The sequence below is a fragment of the Hyperolius riggenbachi genome, chromosome 11, assembly GCF_040937935.1.
Source record: "Hyperolius riggenbachi isolate aHypRig1 chromosome 11, aHypRig1.pri, whole genome shotgun sequence".
Lineage (NCBI taxonomy): Eukaryota > Metazoa > Chordata > Amphibia > Anura > Hyperoliidae > Hyperolius > Hyperolius riggenbachi.
The window spans coordinates 115,239,600-115,258,306 of record NC_090656.1 but is presented as its reverse complement, the minus strand read 5'-3'; the positions used below and the strand labels follow the sequence as shown (position 1 = coordinate 115,258,306).

General features: G+C 44.1%; 1 protein-coding gene across 1 annotated transcript in view; it reads left to right on the top strand.

Moving 5' to 3' along the window:
- The window catches only part of LOC137537847 (mucin-5AC-like), a 108,151-nt gene that overhangs the window by 49,842 nt on the left and 39,602 nt on the right, over nucleotides 1–18,707 (top strand). The gene's annotated exons all lie outside the window — the stretch shown is intronic.

Sequence of the window (18,707 nt, the reverse complement as noted above, 5' to 3'; positions counted from 1 at the left end):
CGGCTGACGTCAGGACGTCGGCTGACGTCCATGACGTCACTCCCCTCGTCGCCATGGTGACGAGAAAAGCAAAACAAGGAGGGCCGCTCATCGCGGAGGCGATGAGAAGTATGCGGCAGGAGCGCCCTCTAAATAGATTTTTTTTTTATAAAAAGAAAACCCTCCCGCAGCCGCCCTGGCGATCTTAATAGAACGCCAGGGTGGTTAAAGGACCACTATCGCAAATAATTGTAAAATGTAAAATACACATGCCACATACTTAGAAGATTTGTCCCAGAGTAAAATGCACTATAATTACTTTTCTCCTATGCTGCTGTCACCTACACTTAAAAATCTGACAGATCTGACAGGTTTTTGGACTAGTCTAAATCCTCATAGAAGATTCTTAGTATTTCCTTCATCCTTTACAAAAGCACCCACTGAAAAGGATCTTTACAAATGTGTCGACCAGACTGCCTACTCATTTGCACACTATATTGGCAGTTGGACTGAGCAACTGCTGTTTAGTAAGTGATTTGAAAATAAAGAAAACCCTGAGAATCCTCCATTAGACATTGTAAGAGACAGCAACATCTTTTTCTTAAAATAAGTTGTATGTTTAACATCTTGTTGAGGAATTAATGTACCAAGTAGAGGAAGAGATGATAGAGTAAATACACAGGGCCGGATTTGTACTCTCCAGCACCCAAGGCCAGGTGTCACCAACCGCCCCCCCCAACCGCCCCTCCCCAACACTAAAATCAATTAACCCTTCGCACACTCACATGCAAATGTTCAAACAAATGCATTCACAGATTTACTCATCCAGGCACAACTGTTATCCCTACAGCTAAATTAAAAGCCAGGGTTTTAGTTCACAGAAGAATGCATTCTTATGCTTAGTCACCTATACTGCGTAGAAGTACCCAGGTAAACATAGGTGTCCTAACTCTGGCCCTGTAACATGCATAGTGCAGACATGCAAACACATTCATTGCATCAAACCTATCAATGGATTAGGAGCACACATCCTAACTTCCTCTCCTGGGAAAGACAGTGCATCTTACCAATCGCACAAGGGAGCTAATGTTATGTGTCCATGTACACCATGCGCATACACCAGCATAAGCTGTCTGCATGCTGACAAACATACAGGGGAAGGGGGGAGTGCACCGAATTGGACCCTAGCCACAGGGGTCAATGATAAGAATAAACATACATATATCCAGGCACATCGCCTCTAGTTAGGACATTAAATAAATTATTGGGGAAAGGGAGGTGCTGAAGGGGGTGTGGCTAGAAACAGCAAAAATCAATTAACCCTTCGCACACTCACATGCAAATGTTCAAACAAATGCATTCACAGATTTACTCATCCAGGCACAACTGTTATCCCTACAGCTAAATTAAAAGCCAGGGTTTTAGTTCACAGAAGAATGCATTCTTATGCTTAGTCACCTATACTGCGTAGAAGTACCCAGGTAAACATAGGTGTCCTAACTCTGGCCCTGTAACATGCATAGTGCAGACATGCAAACACATTCATTGCATCAAACCTATCAATGGATTAGGAGCACACATCCTAACTTCCTCTCCTGGGAAAGACAGTGCATCTTACCAATCGCACAAGGGAGCTAATGTTATGTGTCCATGTGCACCATGCGCATACACCAGCATAAGCTGTCTGCATGCTGACAAACATACAGGGGAAGGGGGGAGTGCACCGAATTGGACCCTAGCCACAGGGGTCAATGATAAGAATAAACATACATATATCCAGGCACATCGCCTCTAGTTAGGACATTAAGTAAATTATTGGGGAAAGGGAGGTGCTGAAGGGGGTGTGGCTAGAAACAGCAAAAATCAATTAACCCTTCGCACACTCACATGCAAATGTTCAAACAAATGCATTCACAGATTTACTCATCCAGGCACAACTGTTATCCCTACAGCTAAATTAAAAGCCAGGGTTTTAGTTCACAGAAGAATGCATTCTTATGCTTAGTCACCTATACTGCGTAGAAGTACCCAGGTAAACATAGGTGTCCTAACTCTGGCCCTGTAACATGCATAGTGCAGACATGCAAACACATTCATTGCATCAAACCTATCAATGGATTAGGAGCACACATCCTAACTTCCTCTCCTGGGAAAGACAGTGCATCTTACCAATCGCACAAGGGAGCTAATGTTATGTGTCCATGTGCACCATGCGCATACACCAGCATAAGCTGTCTGCATGCTGACAAACATACAGGGGAAGGGGGGAGTGCACCGAATTGGACCCTAGCCACAGGGGTCAATGATAAGAATAAACATACATATATCCAGGCACATCGCCTCTAGTTAGGACATTAAATAAATTATTGGGGAAAGGGAGGTGCTGAAGGGGGTGTGGCTAGAAACAGCAAAAATCAATTAACCCTTCGCACACTCACATGCAAATGTTCAAACAAATGCATTCACAGATTTACTCATCCAGGCACAACTGTTATCCCTACAGCTAAATTAAAAGCCAGGGTTTTAGTTCACAGAAGAATGCATTCTTATGCTTAGTCACCTATACTGCGTAGAAGTACCCAGGTAAACATAGGTGTCCTAACTCTGGCCCTGTAACATGCATAGTGCAGACATGCAAACACATTCATTGCATCAAACCTATCAATGGATTAGGAGCACACATCCTAACTTCCTCTCCTGGGAAAGACAGTGCATCTTACCAATCGCACAAGGGAGCTAATGTTATGTGTCCATGTGCACCATGCGCATACACCAGCATAAGCTGTCTGCATGCTGACAAACATACAGGGGAAGGGGGGAGTGCACCGAATTGGACCCTAGCCACAGGGGTCAATGATAAGAATAAACATACATATATCCAGGCACATCGCCTCTAGTTAGGACATTAAATAAATTATTGGGGAAAGGGAGGTGCTGAAGGGGGTGTGGCTAGAAAGAGCAAAAATCAATTAACCCTTCGCACACTCACATGCAAATGTTCAAACAAATGCATTCACAGATTTACTCATCCAGGCACAACTGTTATCCCTACAGCTAAATTAAAAGCCAGGGTTTTAGTTCACAGAAGAATGCATTCTTATGCTTAGTCACCTATACTGCGTAGAAGTACCCAGGTAAACATAGGTGTCCTAACTCTGGCCCTGTAACATGCATAGTGCAGACATGCAAACACATTCATTGCATCAAACCTATCAATGGATTAGGAGCACACATCCTAACTTCCTCTCCTGGGAAAGACAGTGCATCTTACCAATCGCACAAGGGAGCTAATGTTATGTGTCCATGTGCACCATGCGCATACACCAGCATAAGCTGTCTGCATGCTGACAAACATACAGGGGAAGGGGGGAGTGCACCGAATTGGACCCTAGCCACAGGGGTCAATGATAAGAATAAACATACATATATCCAGGCACATCGCCTCTAGTTAGGACATTAAATAAATTATTGGGGAAAGGGAGGTGCTGAAGGGGGTGTGGCTAGAAACAGCAAAAATCAATTAACCCTTCGCACACTCACATGCAAATGTTCAAACAAATGCATTCACAGATTTACTCATCCAGGCACAACTGTTATCCCTACAGCTAAATTAAAAGCCAGGGTTTTAGTTCACAGAAGAATGCATTCTTATGCTTAGTCACCTATACTGCGTAGAAGTACCCAGGTAAACATAGGTGTCCTAACTCTGGCCCTGTAACATGCATAGTGCAGACATGCAAACACATTCATTGCATCAAACCTATCAATGGATTAGGAGCACACATCCTAACTTCCTCTCCTGGGAAAGACAGTGCATCTTACCAATCGCACAAGGGAGCTAATGTTATGTGTCCATGTGCACCATGCGCATACACCAGCATAAGCTGTCTGCATGCTGACAAACATACAGGGGAAGGGGGGAGTGCACCGAATTGGACCCTAGCCACAGGGGTCAATGATAAGAATAAACATACATATATCCAGGCACATCGCCTCTAGTTAGGACATTAAATAAATTATTGGGGAAAGGGAGGTGCTGAAGGGGGTGTGGCTAGAAACAGCAAAAATCAATTAACCCTTCGCACACTCACATGCAAATGTTCAAACAAATGCATTCGCAGATTTACTCATCCAGGCACAACTGTTATCCCTACAGCTAAATTAAAAGCCAGGGTTTTAGTTCACAGAAGAATGCATTCTTATGCTTAGTCACCTATACTGCGTAGAAGTACCCAGGTAAACATAGGTGTCCTAACTCTGGCCCTGTAACATGCATAGTGCAGACATGCAAACACATTCATTGCATCAAACCTATCAATGGATTAGGAGCACACATCCTAACTTCCTCTCCTGGGAAAGACAGTGCATCTTACCAATCGCACAAGGGAGCTAATGTTATGTGAGTGTGCGAAGGGTTAATTGATTTTTGCTGTTTCTAGCCACACCCCCTTCAGCACCTCCCTTTCCCCAATAATTTATTTAATGTCCTAACTAGAGGCGATGTGCCTGGATATATGTATGTTTATTCCTCCCCAACACTATTCTGTCAAAAAACCTTACTAGTACCGTAATCACTAATTTTAATGGGGTCCTTTCCATTGTGCTGCTCTGCCCTCTATTCAACAAAAAAGCAGCGCATGCTCTGTACACTAGTGCTCCCTGTAATTTCAGGCTTCTGCCAGAATGTGCACAGCAGCCAATACTGTTCTAAGCACGCATCCTTCAGAAATGACGCTCGTGTATGAGCAGTACTTGTCAAGTACACATACCCATAACACTTGCCTCCTGTGCACATCCAGACTGGAGCGCCAAAATATAAGGAGCGCGAATGGACAGAGCATGTGCTGCTTCTTTGTCAGTCAGAGCCACAGCCAGGTGACAATGCAGCACAATGGAGAGAAGCCCACCCAAAACAGAGAACAGGTAAGTAACAAATAACAACATCTTGTCAATATACAAGAAGAAGGCGGCTTAGTAGCAGAAAGCTTTTTCTTTTAAGTTAACCATAATAGCCAATAAATGATAAAATCCTGATTGAATACTTTCTGCCTTCACTAAGGGCTAATACGGTACAATACTCTACTGCTACAGGTATTTAGAAGGATCCTAAACTACATACAATGGCATAGATGAAAGTGTCCTTTAAACAGTGACAATGTAGTGCTTTAACCTCCTGAGCGGTATGGACGAGCTCAGCTCGTCCATCACCGCCGGAGGCTGCCGCTCAGGCCCTGCTGGGCCGATTTGCTTCAAATAAAAAGCAGCACACGCAGCCGGCACTTTGCCAGCCGCGTGTGCTGCCTGATCGCCGCCGCTCTGCGGCGATCCGCCGCGAGCAGCGGCGAAAGAGGGTCCACCCAGCCGCCCGAGCCCTGCGCAGCCGGACCAATCAGTTCCGGCCAGCGCTAAGGGCTGGATCGGAGGCGGCTGACGTCAGGACGTCGGCTGACGTCCATGACGTCACTCCGCTCGTCGCCATGGCGACGAGGAAAGCCAAACAAGGAAGGCTGCTCATTGCGGCCTTCCTTGTTTGTTCTGGGCGCCGGAGGCGATCGGAAGAACGCCTCCGGAGCGCCCTCTAGTGGGCTTTCATGCAGCCAACTTTCAGTTGGCTGCATGAAATAGTTTTTTTTAATTGAAAAAAAACCCTCCCGCAGCCTCCCTGGCGATCTCAATAGAACGCCGGGGAGGTTAAACAGAAAGACAGATCCTAAAATGAGTCAGGAAAGAGTTAACTGAAGCGGAGATCACTGCTGCCATAAACATCCCTAGCTAGCTAAATAGTCATAAATTTAGGATAGATAAGAGAAAGTCTTTAACAGGAGTCATTCTGACAGCTGTAGGAGAAAGGGAAAAGTAACTAGCAGAGCTGAAATTCCTCTGTAGCAGTAGAGTATTGTACAGTGTATCATCCTGATTCAAAACTTCTTGAAATTCCTCTGACTGTGTGCATTAAAACTGAATGCAGTTCTGTCTGCTTTACTGTAAACTGGCACTTTTCACATAGCAGCATGTATGTCCATCATACAGAGGATGGGATAATCATCAGATGTGCAGGGATTACGGGAACTCTGGAATTTAGACAACAATGCAGAGCAGGGCGCTGCGCTGCAGACCAGAAGAGATGATTTATTTTAACATATGACCTCTTCTCTCTCCAAGTCCTGCCACCCTTCTTATCTTATCTGATTTTATCGCCATGGCCTTTGTGGCCTTCCCAGAAATCTGGCGCTGTAAATACAATGTACTCACAAGTCAGGGTTACCTCACAGGCAACCACTGATAATGCAGGCAGGGAAATTAGCGTACGTTAAAAAGGGGCGCTGGGAAAAAAGGGCGCCGGGTTTTAAACGATAAACATGGATAACGTTTAAAAATATAATGTGCTATATTTCGTTTAAAAATAATGTTTTATAAAGTTATAAATCATTAAATAATGTGCATGAAATTGGCAATTGTGAAAACGTTAATCTTCCGTTTAAAAAGTGAAACGTATAATAACGTTTAAAAAAAAATAGTAAGTAACCCTCCCTGTACCTACCCCTAACCCCTAGACCCCCGTGTTGGTGCCTAAACCTAAGACCCCCCTGGTGGTGCCTAAACCTAAGACTCCCCTGATGGTGCCTAAACCTAAGACTCCCCTGGTGGTGCCTAAACCTAAGACTCCCCTGGTGGTGCCTAAACCTAAGACCCCCCTGTTGATGCCTAAACCTAAGACCCCCCTGGTGGTGCCTAAACCTAAGACCCTCCTGGTGGTGCCTAAACCTAAGACCCCCCTGGTGGTGCCTAAACCTAAGACCCCCCTGTGATAAGCATTAATAACGTGTGAAAAAAATATTGTGCTGTTTTTCGTTTAAAAATAATGTTGTAAAAAAGATTGTACTGTTTTTCGTTTAAAAATAATGTTTAAAAAATTATAAATCATAAAATAATGTGTAATCATGAGAAGCAGTTATAAAACAGTTAAAGTCTCCGGGCACCGCTTATAAAACGTTATTTTTCTCCGGCGCCCTTTTTTCCTGTCGGGCGCCCATTAAACGATATTTATTATGGGAGTGAATGGCGGCGCCCGATTTGTCCACTTGCCTCAGGCGCCCGAATTTACTGTTACCGGGAAATTAGACCTGACCCCACTCAGGGTTAAGAAGTCACTCTCTGTAGATAGGAGGAAATGGGGAAAACCCCCCCTCCACCAAGGGTGGACTTGTACAATGTTATAGGAATACAGAGGCGCCAAAAGAATAAACGTATCTGAAAAGTTTAAAAATAGAGGACGCAGTGGTGGACTTATCTCCTCCAAGCAGACTCAAGATAATATTGATGTAATATGAACAGAGCAGTTTATTTTATACACTTCACAAGATCATGTGGAGTGTATAAAATAAACTGCTTTGTTGATATTACATCAATATTATCTTGTGTCTGCTTGGAGGAGGTAAGTCCACCACTGCGTCCTCTATTTTTACATTTTTTAGATACTTTTATTATTTTGGCACCTCTGTATTCCTATAACATCTTGTTAAGAAAGGCTTATTAGCCAAAAGTGTACTCTTTTTTTCTTTTAAGTTAGCCAATAAATGGTATCATCCTGATTCATAATGTCCTAAATCTCCTATGGAGGAGATGGAGTAGTCAAAAACCTGTCAGATTTTTTCTGTCTACTGTAAATAACGGCGTACGTACAAAAAGGGCGCCCGGACAAAAAGGGCGCAGGGTGTAAACGCTAATTAATAATTAATCATTAATAGCGTTTATAAAAATAGTGTGCTATATTTCGTTTACAAATAATGTTTTACAAAATTATAAATCATTAAATAATGTTTATAAAATCGGCAATTGTGAAAACGTTAATCTTCCCTGTTTCAAAAGTTAAACTTATAATTACGTTTATTAAAAAAACAATAATATATGTTTAATTGTTATAATTGCATATTATTGTGAATAACCTTAATTTATGGTTTGTTCTTATAATAAAATCTGAAAATATTCTTTATAACGATGATATAAATATAACTACGTTCGTAATAAGTGTTGTAAAACATTAGTAAGTATTACGAAAATTTTACTAAAACTATACCTAAGCCTACTCTTACACAGAACCCTCCCTGTACCTATCCCTAACCCCTAGACCCCCCTGGTGGTGCCTAAACCTAAGACCCCCCTGGTGGTGCCTAAACCTAAGACCCCCCTGGTGGTGCCTAAACCTAAGACCCCCTGGTGGTGCCTAAACCTAAGACCCCCCTGGTGGTGCCTAACCCTAAGACCCCCCTGGTGGTGCCTAAACCTAAGACCCCCCTGGTAATGCCTAAACCTAAGACCCCCCTGGTGGTGCCTAAACCTAAGACCCCCCCTGGTGGTGCCTAAACCTAAGACCCCCCTGATGGTGCCTAAACCTAAAACCCCCCTGGTGGTGCCTAAACCTAAGACCCCCCTGGTGGTGCCTAAACCTAAGACCCCCCCTGGTGGTGCCTAAACCTAAGACCCCCCTGGTGGTGCCTAAACCTAAGACCCCCCTGGTGGTGCCTAAACCTAAGACCCCCCCTGATGGTGCCTAAACCTAAGACCCCCCTGGTGGTGCCTAAACCTAAGACCCCCCTGGTGGTGCCTAAACCTAAGACCCCCCTGATGGTGCCTAAACCTAAGACCCCCCCTGGTGGTGCCTAAACCTAAGACCCTCCTGGTGGTGCCTAAACCTAAGACCCCCCTGATGGTGCCTAAACCTAAGACCCCCCTGGTGGTGCCTAAACCTAAGACCCCCCTGGTGGTGCCTAAACCTAAGACCCCCCTGATGGTGCCTAAACCTAAGACCCCCCTGATGGTGCCTAAACCTAAGACCCCCCTGATGGTGCCTAAACCTAAGACCCCCCTGGTGGTGCCTAAACCTAAGACCCCCCCTGGTGGTGCCTAAACCTAAGACCCCCCCTGGTGGTGCCTAAACCTAAGACCCCCCTGGTGGTGCCTAAACCTAAGACCCCCCTTTATTATGTGGATAATAATGTTTTACTAATTGTGGCTGCAAAAAATATATTGCAATTTACGTTACGTACTGATCGCTTTATTTTGTGAATAATAATGTTTTACAAACAGTAAGGGATAAAACTTTAAATAATGTTTTAATTAGTTAAAGAGACTCCGTAACAAAAATTGCGTCCCGTTTTTTATCATCCTACAAGTTCCAAAAGCTATTCTAATGTGTTCTGGCTTACTGCAGCACTTTGTACTATCACTGTCTCTGTAATAAATCAACTTATCTCTCTCTTGTCAGACTTGTCAGCCTGTGTCTGGAAGGCTGCCAAGTTCTTCAGTGTTGTGGTTCTGCTATGAACTCCCCCTTCCAGGCGCCTCTATGCACACTGCCTGTGTGTTATTTAGATTAGAGCAGCTTCTCTCTTCTCTCTTATCTTTTACAAGCTGGATAAATCGTCCTCTGAGCTGGCTGGGCTTTCACATAGTGAGGAATTACAGACAAGGGCAAAGCTGTTTGCAGGAAGAAAAGAGCAGCCTGAAACTTCAGTGCATAAGAGATGCAGGGGGAAAGAAACACACAAATGATCTCTTGAGATTCAAAAGGAAGGCTGTATACAGCCTGCTTGTATATGGATGTATTTTCTATGTGTGGACATACTGTACATCAACCTACTTCCTGTTTTGGTGGCCATTTTGTTTGTTTATAAACAAACTCTTTAAAACTGTTTTTAACCACTTTTAATGCGGCGGGGAGCGGCGAAATTGTGACAGAGGGTAATAGGAGATGTCCCCTAACGCACTGGTATGTTTACTTTTGTGTGATTTTAACAATACAGATTCTCTTTAAATAAGATAAATATGTTTAGTATTTTTATAAACGTTATTCGGCACGGGTGCATTTTATAAACGTAAATCACCACAAGCACACTTATAAATCATTAAAAATCTCCGGGCGCCGTTTGTAAACGTTATTTATGTCCGGCGCCCTTTTTTCCTGCTCGGCGCCCATTAAACGTTATTTATTATGAGAGTGAATGGCGGCGCCCTTTTTGTCCACTAGCTGCCTGCTCCCTTTTTTCCCAGCTCCAATAACAGGGACATAGTAGAAAAGTAATTTATAGAGCAGTCTGGGAGAAATATGCTTCTGATCTGATCCAGCACTGACAGCCCCCCAAAGCTTGTCTGCAGTGTGCGCAGGTGCAGTAGCAGCTGCAGCGTGTAACAATATTTACAGATGAGAGAATCTAGGGCCAGCACTCCTCAGAGGAGGAGGTGAGCCGATGACAGCCGGGTGCTCACCAAAACTAGCCGAGTGGGACACCCGGCTAAAAGAGCCTGGGGAGAACACTGTTGTTGTTGTTGTGTGGGTTCAGGGGCTGCCAGGGCTGGATCCCTAAGGCTGAAGAGAATGGGGAAGTCTCATTAGGATCCAGAGACTTCCCTCTCTCGAGGTAAGCTCCAGGTGCTTTTTTTCTGCCTGCAAGTTTGCTTTAAATGTTTACAGTTTTTCATGATAGTGGTCCTTTAAGATCAATGCGTCACAAGAATTTTTGGAAAATATTATTTTAGCTTCCTTACTTTGGTTTTGTGTCTAGACACAAAGCCATTCTTCATGGTTTCAGACATTAAAATGATTGATAGGTGTGTCAGAATTTAACTACTGTTGATGAATAGGAAGAGTTGCAATGCTTTCTATTCTGAAACAGCTACTACTTACTAATGGGGAGTTACTGTACAGTTGGCATTTAAAAAGTACAAAGCAGTACCAGTTTCATGATTGGAAAACAAGTTACTAGTCAAGTTTAAATACCAAATAAAGGGCTACGTTAAATAGCTCTGGATCCTTGGTACGTATATATATGCCCCTGTGTATACCACTAGCAGATCAGGGGCGTATATATACGCACCATTTACTTACCGCCGCCAATCGCGATTCCTGCGCCGTTTCTGTTTGCCATCACCGCATCCCTGTTCTTCCGTGATCAGGGTATGAGAATCAACCCCGATCACGGTGCCTGTTATGAATGGGAGCAAGATGCAGCTCTCATTCATAACCGCAAGGAAACTGTTACACACTTTAGTTCCTATCTACTGTTAACAGGAGATGATGAACTAAGTGTAGTGCCATCCCTACCCTATCCCTACTAAGTGTGGTGCCACCCCTACCCCATAGTTTCCCAAAAAAACTTGTAAAAAAAAAAATTACAACTATATGAATAGTTACCTTAGGGACTTTTTAAAGGGGTTCTTCCGCGAATGAAGAAAAAAATAAAAAGTGGTTTATGCATAAACTATTAAAATTCCTTCTCAAATAGTGTGCAAAGTTTTTTAAAAAAATGAATGGTTTCATCAAAGTAACATGTGTAAGTAACCAGTGAGAGATGATGGACTGGGAGGCTAATCCATTTGTGAGGGTTTTTTTTTTTTTTTAATTTCCCAAACATAACTGCTGCCTACCTAGTTGTCAGTGGTGTAGCCCATTGCTGTGAGGAATGGCTGTTACTGTTTTTAGAATAACGACTGTTCTCTCCACGGCAGTTATTTATTGTAGTTTTACAGAGAGGACCCCTGCAGCAATGAATCGGGCAGATGCAGGGCAGCCGATCAGTGAGAACTTCATTTGTTGACATCGTTGCCCGGCAACCAGACTACTCCTCTATGCAGAAAGATCTTTATCTCTGGAAAGCAAGTGATCTGTTTTTAGCTGGTGTGATAATCAGCCATAAAATAAATGAAAAGTAAAGGTGGCCATACACTGGCCCGATTCGCGGCCGTTTCGACAGCAGATTCGATCCTGGGATCGAATCTGCTGCCAATCGTTCGCGCTAAACGCACCCGCCGATCCGATCTCCTCCCGAAATCGGATCGGTCCGTCGATCGCGCCGTGTGGGAAATTACCCTCGATCGCCCGCGGGTAGGGTGCGCGTCGCTAGCGGCGGCCGATCCGATCAGGTATACATTACCTGACGCTGGCTCCCGGGCGTCTTCTCCGCGCTGCACCGCTCTGTTCCGGCTCCATCCCGGCGCTTCCCGTGTCACTGCAGTGACCAGGAAGTTCAAATAGAGGGCGCTCTATTTGAACTTACTGGTCACGGAGTGACACAGGAAGCGCCGAGATGGAGCAAAAACAGAGCGGTGCGGTGCAGCGCGGAGAAGACGCCCGGGAGCCAGCGTCAGGTAATGTATACGGGGGGGGGGGGCACAGGCAGCAGGAGCAGCTCAACAGATTGTGATCGGGTTTCAGGCTGAAATCGATTCACAATCTGTTTGCAGTAAAGGCAGCCATACGATCCCTCTCTGATCAGATTCGATCAGATAGGGATCTGTCAGCTGGTCGATCTAATGGCAAATCGACCAGTGTATGGCTACCTTAACTCCAGCTCTGCAGGAGTTGTTTTTTTTTTTTCCCCTTATCTTCTTTTAGCTGCCAGCAGAACTAGAGTTCACTGTAATGCTGGGGATACACGGTACGTTTCTGTACCATGTATCGAGCAGCTGATCTGGCCAGCTGATAATATTCAGCTGGTCCGATCAAGCTGCTCGATCCCCGCCCGCTCGATCCTTGCCGGCGGACAATGGCAGGGAATCGAGCGCTGATAAGGAAGCGCCGGCGGGGACGAGCGGTAATCGATCCGCACGGACGAGCGGGGACGCGGCTGGGGTCGATCCGGCAGCTAATCGGCCGCCGGATCGACCCGTGTATTCCCAGCATTACACAGTGAGTCATGTCATCTGATTTTTAGCTGCGATGAGAAGCAGACAATAGACAGGATTTTAGACACTTGTTTCCTGTTGTAGTAATAGTGATCTGTCAATAAGGAAAACTTTATGTCAATTTTACTTTTTCTAAAAAAGTTTATGTAAATCGCAATAAAGTTTTTAATGGATGGATATATAAAGTGTATATATATATATATATATATATATATATATATATATATATATATATATATATATATATATATATACACACTAGGCCTTAGCATGCACATCATCCCGCACCAATCCCCCCCCATACATATACACACACACACACACACACACACCGCGTGCCTTATGCACCCTCCCATTCAATACACCCTCCTGCGATATTCACGCGCATGCACACATCCACAACAACCCCCGTTCCGGCGTGTGCATTCATTTATACATATAAATTTATATGTATATATATATAGCCATTTTTTAGAAAAAGTAAAATTGACATAAAATTTTCCTTATTGACAGATCACTATTACTACAACAGGAAACAAGTGTCTAAAATCCTGTCTGTTGTCTGCTTCTCATCGCAGCTAAAAATCAGATGACACGACTCACTGTGTAACAGTGAACTCTAGTTCTGCTGGCAGCCAGTGGCGGCTCCAGCTTCAGATTTTTTGGGGTGGGCACAAAAGGAGCATAGTAGCTGGCAGGTGGGGCTCACAGGTGGGGGCGGAGCTTCACGGTGGGAGGGGTTACAACCTTTTTTTTTTTTTTTTAGAAGAGGCAGAGACGTAGCTGAGCAACAAAGTGCCTATTGCAAACACAAATTGCGATTGCGCCCTCCCCCTCCCCCACACCCACACACATGGTCAGGGCCCCCTTCCCCTGTAAAAACAGCATCCTTTCTCACGTTCATTGTTGTCTGATTAAGTAACAGCTTATAGTGTACACACTGGGTGTAGCAGAGATCAGTACACACTGCAGCTGGTTTACGATCAGTGCAGGCACAGAGTAACAGCTTATACTGTACATACTGGAGGCAGCAGAGATCAGCACACAATGCAGCTAGTTTACTATCAGTACATGAACAGAGTAACAACTTATACTGTACATACTGGAGGCAGCAAAGATCAGCGCACGCTGCAGCTAGTTTACTATCAGTACAGGCACAGAGTAACAGCTTATACTGTACATACTGGGGGTAGCAGAGATCAGCACACACTGCAGCTAGTTTACTATCAGTACAGTACAGGCACATGGGAGCCCACTTCTGAGATGAAATTAACCACACTTTGCTATTGAAGGGGAGGATGAGGGTTTATTGTCCAAGCTATATGGGGAAAATGAGGGGTGCAACACCGGATACAAGGGAGGGACCCCATAAAGGGGGAAACGTCCATATAAGTATATAAAATATATATCATTTGTGTACTTGCATGTCACAAAGACACACATATATTTACACACAGACACACAACATACATTTATACTATGCACAGTCAGATACTTCACACACACAGCACACAGATACAAGCAGCCATTTATACACAGATCCATACACATGCATACACATACATACAGCATACACATACATAAAGCATACACATACAAGCAGCAATTTGCACACAGATCTGTACACATGCACACACATACATACATACCAGCACCCATTTACACACAGATCCGTACAAATGCGCACAGACATACAAGTTGCCATTTACACACAGATCCGTACACATGTACACAGATACAAGCAACCATTTACACACAGGTCCATACACACACGCACACACACACGCAAGCAGCCATTTACACACACACACTGTACACACACACTGTACACACACACTGTACACACACACACACACACACACACACACACACACACACACACACACACACACACACACACACACACACACACACACACACACACACACACACACACACACAATTTGCATACATAAAAGAAGCACCTCCATCTCACTGCACTCTGTCAAGCTGCTGTCTCCCATGCCTGCGTTTCTGTGTGCCTCTCTCCTCTTCTCCCAGCGTCCTCATTTTCCCGAGGGAGGGGGGAGCTGGACAGGCTCACATTCCTCTCATCTGTGTTATCAGCTGAGCAGTGCGCTGAGGCTGAACCTGTAATTCTGAGCAGGAAGAAAATGTATGGCTCCAGCCTGATCTAGGAGTATATTTATTTTCAGAAGTAGCAGCTTGTTGCAGCTCCCCCTGGCCCCCTCCCCGCTGGTGAAAGTGGTGCGTCCCCTGCACCCAACGCACGCAAGTGGCCACTGCTGACAGGAAGACAGGACAGCGGGCAGCGCTAATTAGCTAAAACCAGATCACTCGCTTTCAGGAGATAAAGATCTTTCTGCATAGACGAGTAGTCTGGTTGCCGGGCAACGATGTCAACAAATGACGTTCTCACTGATCGGCTGCCCTGCTTCTGCCCGATTCATTGCTGCAGGGGTCCTCTCTGTAAAACTACAATAAATAACTGCCGTGGAGCTCAGCGAGAGAACAGCTGTTATTCTAACAACTGTAACAGCCATTCCTCACAGCAATGGGCTACACCACTGACAACTAGGTAGGCAGCAGTTATGTTTGGGAAATTATAGTAAAAAAAAAAACCCCTCACAAATGGATTAGCCTCCCAGCCGTCATCCGTCACTGGTTACTTACACATGTTATTTTGATGAAACCATTCATTTTTTTAAAAAACTTTTAACACTATTTGAGAAGGATTTTTAATAGTTTATAAATAATCCACTTTTTATTTTTTTCCTCATTCGCGGAAGAACCCCTTTAAATATGTATGTCATGAGGGTATATTACTGTTACATAGTTACATAGTTACATAGTTATTTTGGTTGAAAAAAGACATATACGTCCATAGAGTTCAACCAGTATAAAGTACAACACCAGCCTGCTCCCTCACATATCCCTGTTGATCCAGAGGAAGGCGAAAAAACCCTTACAAGGCATGGTCCAATTAGCCCCTAAAGGGAAAAATTCCTTCCCGACTACAGATGGCAATCAGATAAAATCCCTGGATCAACATCATTAGGCATTACCTAGTAATTGTAGCCATGGATGTCTTTCAACGCAAGGAAAGCATCTAAGCCCCCTTTAAATGCAGGTATAGAGTTTGCCATAACGACTTCCTGTGGCAATGCATTCCACATCTTAATCACTCTTACTGTAAACAACCCGTTCCTAAATAGATGGCTAAAACGTTTTTCCTCCATGCGCAGATCATGTCCTCTAGTCCTTAGAGAAGGCCTAGGGACAAAAAGCTCATCCGTCAAGCTATTATATTGCCCTCTGATGTATTTATACATGTTAATTAGATCCCCTCTAAGGTGTCTTTTCTCTAGACTAAATAAACCCAGTTTATCTAACCTTTCTTGATAAGTGAGACCTTCCATCCCACGTATCAATTTTGTTGCTCGTCTCTGCACCTGCTCTAAAACTGCAATATCTTTTTTGTAATGTGGTGCCCAGAACTGAATTCCATATTCCAGATGTGGCCTTACTAGAGAGTTAAACAAGGGCAATATTATGCTAGCATCTCGAGTTTTATTTCCCTTTTAATGCATCCCAAAATTTTGTAAGCTTTAGCTACAGCGGCTTGGCATTGAGTACGATTATTTAACTTGTTGTCAATGAGTACTCCTAAGTCCTTCTCCAAGTTTGATGTCCCCAACTGTATCCCATTTATTTTGTATGGTGCTAGACCATTAGTACGTCCAAAATGCATGACTTTACATTTGTCAACATTGAAATTCATCTGCCATGTATGTGCCCATATAGCCATCCTATCCAGATCCTGTTGCAATATGACACTATCTTCCTGAGAGTTGATGATTCTGCACAATTTTGTATCATCTGCAAAAATAGCAACATTGCTCACTACTGCATCTACTAGGTCATTAATGAGTAAATTGAAGAGCACTGGACCCAGAACAGACCCCTGTGGGACCCCACTGCTAACAGTCTCCCATTTTGAGTACGATCTATTGACCACAACTCTTTGTTTTCTGTCCATTAGCCAGTTCCCTATCCACGAACACAGACTCTTACCCAGTCCTTGCATCCTCAACTTTTGCACCAGACTTTTGTGGGGAACAGTGTCGAAGGCCTTTGCAAAGTCCAAGTATATCACATCTACAGCATTCCCAATATCCATATTAGCATTCACTACCTCATAAAAGCTGAGCATGTTAGTCAAACAGGACCTGTCTTTAGTAAACCCATGTTGATGCTGAGAAATAAGATTATTTTCTACTATGAAGTCATGTATAGTATCTCTTAGTAACCCCTCAAATAGTTTGCATACAACTGATGTTAAAGAGGAACTGTAACGGCAAAACGTCCCCTGGGGGGTACTCACCTCGGGTGGGGGAAGCCTCAGGATCCTAATGAGGCTTCCCACGCCATCCTCCGTCCTTCGGGGGTCTCGCGGCAGCCTTCCGTACAGCCGTGACGTAATATTTACCTTCCTGGCTCCTGCGCAGGCGCTCTGACGGCTGTCGGCTCCGAAGTAGGCGGAAATACCCGACCGCCGTTGGGTCCGCTGTACTGCGCAGGCGCAAGTCTCCGGCGCCTGGGCAGTAGAGCGGACCCGACGGAGATCGGGTATTTCCGTCTATTTCCGAGCCGAAAGCAGCCACAGCGCCCCCGCTGGAGCTAGCAAAGGTAAATATTGAAATTACAGTTGGGCCTGTCGCCGGCTGTTCAGAGGGCTGCAGCGAGACCCCCGTGGGAAGCCTCATTAGGATCCGGAGGCTTCCCCCACCCGAGGTGAGTACCCCCCAGGGGATGTTTTTTGAAGTTACAGAGTCTCTTTAAGCTTACAGGTCTATAATTTCCTGGATCTGATTTTTTGCCCTTCTTAAATAATGGGAAAACGTGGGCTGTACGCAAATCCACTGGGACTCTGCCAGTTGCAAGAGAGTCACAAAAGATAAGATAAAGGGGTTTATCTATAACTGAACTTAATTCCCTTAGGACCCGAGGATGCATGCCATCTGGGCCAGGTGCCTTGTCTATTTTTAATTTATTTAGTCTTGCCTTCACTTCTTCCTGCGTTAAGTATTTAATATTACAGTTAGAAGATTGAGACTCTTCCGCCTCTGTAGTTTGCAACAGTGCTGTTTCTTTTGTGAAGGCAGAAGCAAAGAAAGCATTTAATAACTCTGCCTTACCTTGGTCATCCACCATTGAGTTCCCACCCTCATCCTTTAGGAGTCCTATACAGTCAACCTTACTTTTTTTAGAGTTAATGTACTTGTAAAACTTTTTTGGGTTAGATTTGATATCCTTAGCGATTTGTTTTTCAGCTTCCATCTTTGCCTGCCTAATTTCTTTTTTACAATTTTTATTGCACTCCTTATAATTGCTTAGTGCAGCATCGGTCCCCTCCTGTTTTAAGACCTTATAGGCATTTTTTTTCCTCTTCATTTTATCTTTAACCTTTCTATTCATCCAAAGAGGCCTTTTTTTATTCCTAGATATTTTGTTTCCATATGGGATATACATACTACAATATTGATTGAGTATAAGTTTAAAAGCTTGCCATTTCCCTTCAGTGTCTTCCCCTTGTAGTACATTATCCCAGTTCACCAAACTTAGTGCCTGCCTAATTTGATTGAACTTTGCTTTTCTAAAATTCATAGTTTTAGTGGTCCCGCTGCCCCGTGGCCTATCAGTCACCAGATCAAACGTTATCATGTTGTGATCACTATTTCCCAAATGTTCTTGAACCCGCACATTTGATACATTATCTGGTCTATTAGAAATGATCAGATCCAGTAACGCATTCCCCCTAGTTGGTTCAGTTACCATTTGAGTCAAGTAATTGTCCTGTAGTGCTGCCAGAAATCTGCTGCTTTTACCAGAATGGGTAGCCTCAATACTCCAGTCAATATCTGGAAAGTTAAAGTCGCCCATAATTATGACCTCATTTTTACTTGCAGCTTTTTCAATCTGCTGTAGTAATCGCAGTTCTGCAGCTTCATTAATAAGAGGTGGCCTGTAGCATACCCCAATAAGCA